The sequence below is a fragment of the Danio rerio genome, chromosome 7, assembly GCF_049306965.1.
Source record: "Danio rerio strain Tuebingen ecotype United States chromosome 7, GRCz12tu, whole genome shotgun sequence".
Lineage (NCBI taxonomy): Eukaryota > Metazoa > Chordata > Actinopteri > Cypriniformes > Danionidae > Danio > Danio rerio.
The window spans coordinates 57,396,065-57,402,456 of record NC_133182.1 but is presented as its reverse complement, the minus strand read 5'-3'; the positions used below and the strand labels follow the sequence as shown (position 1 = coordinate 57,402,456).

Here is a 6,392-nt window from a genome sequence, read left to right as displayed (position 1 = left end):
AATGGCTATGTATTTTTAATAATTTGGAGGTTTGAACTATTCGCAGCATTTGAAAGGATATCTTTTCATCATTGTTACCTCATTTCTCAATATTTTCATGATTCTTACAATGCAGCAAATCTTACAATCATTTGATCATAAAGAAAATAATTAACAAATACATTATGGACAAAGACATTATGTGGAATCATTATTAAACACAAGTTCATCCATTGTCATCAAATCATACTGTTACACAAACAGTTGAAGATTTAGAAAGTAAAAATAATCAGATAAAGAGTGGTTTTTAAACAAATACATGTCTTTAAAAAGGTTTTATTTATAAACATTTACATATTTTAAAAGAGCTTTTATCCATATTTCAAATAAAGTGAAAACAATTAAATATCACATGATGACCATTAATGAAACACACTTTCAGAATTACATCCACACATATTATTCTGAACTCATAACATTTGTGATGAACATAGATCACTATTGATAATAACTTGTAATTAAAGAGGATACTAATGTTTAGCTTATTTTTACAGCTTTTTTTTTTTTTTTTTTACCACAACTGTACATGTGACAATACAATTTCTTGTCCATGTTGAAGATAATACATCTACATAGGTTAACTGCCCTTTTACTCAAAGGGGATGAGTAGAGCCCCGTAGAAAAGGAAAAAGTATTCACATTTCAAACGAGAAATGAGTGAGAGAATATCAGCAAGACTATTACCTATGCTATGTTCAATAAATAATGTTGGATATAATAGTCTGATATATACTGATCAAGTCAATAAAAGCTGTTTAAAAAATACTCATTGTAAAATAACAAATTTATGCCTGGCTTTCATATATGTCATAAATATATGCACAATGACCTTATTCAGATAGTCTTTAGTTCATTAAAATTTGTATCTGTTCCATTTTATTACAAAAAGGCTTTAAACTACATTACCCACAATCCTTTGTCGCTGTATAGATGGGAGGGGAAAGACATGGCGCTACAAATTGTAGTTCCTTGAAAGGTGTAGTTAGGGTTAAGTTTAGGGTTACGATCTTGGTTAATCGTTAACTATTTAAAACACAGCGATAACTCATTGATAAAGGACACTGTTAGTAAAGTGGCAAAGTTAGCAAAACATAGTTAGCAACACGAAGGATCTTTTAATTTGGCTTTGAAGTTATAGTCCAATCACAACGTCGCAATCTACGTCACACTTTGTCTCTATTTGGTAATCTTCCGGCTGAAGGTTGATTATAACCTTATAATATAACTTAAAAATCAAAATGTGTATTAATATTACATGCTATTTATTGTCTTATTAAAAATACAAATGTATATTTACCGTGAGATTACTTTGTGGGGGTAACCAGATGTGCAAAATGATCATAGTAAAACCAGATCATAGGCAGTATACTAAATTTGAAACGAATAATAAAATAATAAAAAAGCTTCATGTTTGAAAACATTTCAAGCATTTGCTGTAACTAAACCCTGCATCATGTAGGTATACAAATATAAATATATGTCAAACTTAAATGACAAATATAGTGCCCATTAAATAGTATAAATAGTAGTTCATTGTAAATGAGTATGCAAATAAACACAATACATTTTTAATGAAACATTTATAATTTATTTATAATGCCACAAATAAAAATAAATAATAAAAATCACACAAAAATGCAAAAATATATATTTTAACCAAAAATATATATTTTATAAGTTTTTAATGCAATAATATATTACCATACATATATAAATGATTAAAAACAATTATAATTGAAGGAAATGTATATTTTGTATTATTATTATTATATTTATTTTGTGATATTTATTCATGTCATACATCTGGTATGTCAAGCTCAAGTAAAACTGCACTGCAAAAAATCTTTTCAAATGATGCCTTTGGAAATGCCATCATAATAAACAGCTTTCACAACAACAAGAAGTCAAGTTCATGACAAATGCAAATTATGTTTATAATAACAACTTTCTGAACTTAAACATCAAAAGTAGAATAAGTTCAAAACATATTCAAGTATTTACTGAAGAATAGCAAAAACTATTTTTACAAAACACTGAGAACCAAAGTGTGCTTGGCGAGTCCAGGTGTTTATGCTGACTAGACTGTCATATTCCAATCCGGTTAGCATGAGGAGACTTGGGCGTAAAGTGTCAGCAATTCCTGGAGGGCTCCCATGTGTTATTCCAGGTTTTGCCACTGTAAAGTATTAGAAGTGCACAACATCATTACTGAACAAAGAATTAGTGTTAGGTTTCATTTAGAAAGTTCAGTGATATTTATTTATATATGTAAAGTGTCATTAAACCTGGCACTCTTGAATTAACTGTATAATAGGTTAAACATTTCCAGTATGTTTCCATGTATTCCAAGCAGATCTGTCAGTTCTACAAACTCAGAGATCAGGATAGTAACTGCACTTCTCATTATGAACACCCTTATCCTTCACATACATTTTTATTACCACTGATGTCCACTGTTGTAGTTTTCATTGAAGGGAATGCTGACACAAATTCCAGCATGTTTTTTTAAATAGCAGAATATGGGTATTATTGGGCCAAAACCTTAAAAAATATAAGATGCAAGATTTGAATCTTGATGAACATATTGTTAATTCACGTCTTGCAATTTAAAACACATCTCATGTTTGACTCATCAATTATATGAAAACTACAACAGCATACTGTGCTTCACCCTAAAATATTTCTAAATTATAACAAGCTTATTGCTTTACATGGCTAAACATTTATTTTATGCCTGCATGATTTACTGCTTTTACTGTAAACCATTACACTCTTAACCCAAACTAGTTGACTTTATTAGAAAACTGCATCGAAACATGTTGCCTTAAATCCTTTATGTTTTTACACAAGGTGAAACTAAACAGCCCACTTTAAATTAACCTAGAACCTTTACAATCTTCTTGAACTTACAGTAATATTTTAATTCAAGTATGGCTGTTAAGTTGTACCTTGTATAAAATGTAAGGGGTTTAAGCCACTGGGTTTCTATACAATTTTCTAGTAAAGTCAACTAGATTGGGTTAAAGGAACAGTTCACTATTTACTCTCCTTTAAGTGGTTGTAAACCTTTTTAAAAAAACTTCCAAGTTACTTTGTGTTGAACATGAAGGAAGTTTTTTGAAGAAAGCTGGAAAGCTGAAAACATTGACATGCATAGTAGGAAAAAACAAATACTATGGAAGTTAATGTTTGCAGGTTTTCATCTTTCTTTAAAATATAATTTTTTTGTGTTTAACTGAAGTAAGCAAGTCAGACATATTTGGAACAAGTGAAGGATGAGTCAATAATGACAGAATTTTCATTTTTGGGTGAATCTCTTTAAGAGTATACTGAAAGAAATGTCCTACTCAATGAAGCTAACTTCAGCTGCATGTGTAGCCCCATGAGTACTTATCTAGAAATCAAAACAATGATCACATCAGTCCCATTTTAGGCCCTTTATATCATATTGGCCACAGAATGGACTACTTAGTGTTGCAATAAAATAAAAAAATTAATTAAACTATGACTTACCACACAATACAAGACAAACAGTGAATTTTCAGCTCTGCCTTTGCTGTACACAAGATGAGGTTCCAGCTTCAACACTGATCTTGAGTGGGGCAGTTGTGCAGCTCTGTGAGGTTGTGACTGTTTAGCTGCAGTGCTGTGAAGAGTTCTTTATTAAAAGAAAGTACATTCTTTTAAAATCTGTACATAATAACAAAGAAAATACAATGATTTTAAATAATGATTAATTCTGAACAAAAACATTACCCTTAGTCAAGATGAATTCATATGTCAAAAGTTTCTGCATCTGAAATGAATAAAAACAGATGTGACATTAGTTAAACCCACTAAACTACTAGATACATCAGTACTGCATTAAGCAGTTGTAAAGTAATGTAAGTGTAGTCCAAAATGAGCCTTAATCTGTTTAAGATAATGATTTAAAAAAACGTTGCTTGTGTTAAAAACAATCCAGCCACTTGTAATACATATGATCAATGGTAAATTTCTGAGAAGGTGCAAGGTAATCCTTGAGTTTTACCATTGCCATCCTGACTGACATAATATTTGAAAAGAAGACAGCTTGTTGTGCCTCTTTACCACAATTTAGAGATGATAGATTCTTTATTTTATTAAATAAATTGGTAAAGGCCAAATTGTACTGGTAATAGTGTATGATATTCATTGTGTGACATACATCAGCTTAAGTTATACTTGAGCTTTTGTTATGCTATATGCTATATATATATATATATATATATATATATATATATATATATATGTGTGTGTGTGTGTGTGTGTGTGTTTTAAGGCATGGAAAATAATTGTTTTTACAATAAACCTTTGGAAACACTTGATGTTCTTTAATATTGAAACAATTACGAATACATTTGTATTATTAGAGTTGCATATTGAATATTATATATAGATTTTGCACGAATTCTATTGTGGAAAACAACAATCTGGTTACACTGTTCCTTATCTTAAAATGTATATATTGTTCTAATGCATGACCAACGTTATATGTGAGAAAAATATGTTTTTAATAAATGAACTTGATGTAATTAGATAACGTCGCTAGTTCACAGTACATGCTTTATCAACAAATCGTGTTTATTTGTTTACTTTTTACTTACCTTGTGGAAAACCGCAGTGAACCTTGGGATCGCAATGAACCTTGGGATAGCGAGCATAGACTGTAAAAAATAGATCGCCACATACAATGACCCCAACTTTAATAAATAATATAAAATGAAAAATATCAGCCGAAAACATTTTTAAACTTAGTACTTGAAATTTAATATTTTTTTAAAGTAAAAAAATAATAAATAATATGAATGAATCAAAGTTTTATTAGGCATAGTTACCCTAAACTGGACAACCGAATATATTTTCACTCATTAAATATAAAGTAAATGATAACATATTTATAAACACCAACTAATCTCCAATAAAAATATATTATGCAGCATTAACGTAATATTTAATGTTGACAGTTGAACTCATCTGAGAACTCACCGCTGATGCAGTTTGACCAATAGCAGAGCGGCGTTAAACTCACCGTGAAGGGATGTCACGTGGGCCGAAGTTTATTCATACAGTAGTTTCGACCCCGTTTACAGACGCTTTTCATGAACAAAATAAAAATTACATATTTTTAAAATAAGAAAACTAAGATAATAGGCGTAAATCAGGTTTTAAAAATTGCGTTGACATCTATTGGTAATTATACGAGCCTCCAGCGTCTCCATATGACGCCTCAGGCTCAGGCACAGATTCTATAGGGAATCCCTGCACGTCTAAATATGACGCTAAAGGGGTACCCTGTGCGTCAATAACTGACGCCGAGGGTTCCTGACCAAGCGTCAGTATATGACGAGTTGGGAGTGAGAATGTGTTGCATATTAAAGAGGGTCCTTCAAGTAATAAAAAATTCTGCAGAACTATGCTAATTTAAAATAAGAAAACACTGGAGAGTCACACCAGAGGACATGGATTTTAGAGACAACATGTGTCACCAGAGGACATGGTCAGAGAGACAACATGTGTCAAGTATTATTGTTTTTATAAATCTTTAGATGAAACAAGCGACTGAGGTTTACTTTAGTTGCCACTTATAAAATTATTATATATGAATGATTTTATGATTGGGCTGCACAGTAGCGCAGTGGGTAGCACGTTTGCTTCACAGGTCGCTGGTTCGAGCCTCTTTTCTGTTTCTGTGTGGAGTTTGCATGTTCTCCCCGTGTTGGTGTGGGTTTACTCCAAATGCTCCGGTTTCCCCCACAGTCCAAAAACATGTGGTACAGGTGAATTGGATGGGCTAAATTGTCTGTATGTGTGTGAATGAGTGTGCATGGGTGTTTCCTAGTGATGGGTTGCAGCTGGAAGGGCATCTGCTGCATATAACATATGCTGGATCAGATGGTGGTTCATTCCACTTTGTTAAACCCCAGATTAATAAAGGAAGCTGAAAAGAAAATGAATGAATGATTTTATGATTTTCATTTTAATTTATTAGAGCTGTAATTTATTAAACTAACACTAAAAATGATTAAACACATATAGTGAACATGCAACACAGCACTTTTTACAACAAGAGGTCCATGGAGGACAACAAAATGTTTAACCATTTATTGCATTGTAAACAATGACAATACTAATTAAATCCATTTTTGTCATGGGAGAAAATTGAAAATGCAACGTCACACCTATCACGAGCTAAAGGCCAAGGCTAGAAATGGATTTGAATATTTATTGAATGTAAATTCAAACAAATATCTGTGATTTATTCCACACTCGGATTGACCATTCACACCTACTCCAAAGCCATTTGAGGCTCGTTGCGTCAAACTCAATTGATT

At 31.6% G+C, this 6,392-nt stretch overlaps 1 long non-coding RNA gene across 1 annotated transcript; it reads right to left on the bottom strand.

The window, feature by feature from the left end:
• Positions 1-1,604: 1,604 nt before the first annotated feature.
• On the bottom strand, positions 1,605-5,173 carry LOC137496223 (uncharacterized). The gene is made up of 5 exons (XR_011016410.2): positions 5,090-5,173; positions 4,665-4,724; positions 3,796-3,835; positions 3,553-3,697; positions 1,605-2,215 (listed from the first exon to the last, which is right to left on the bottom strand). It is a non-coding gene; the product is annotated as an uncharacterized lncRNA (long non-coding RNA).
• Between the last annotated feature and the right edge of the window lie 1,219 nt (positions 5,174-6,392).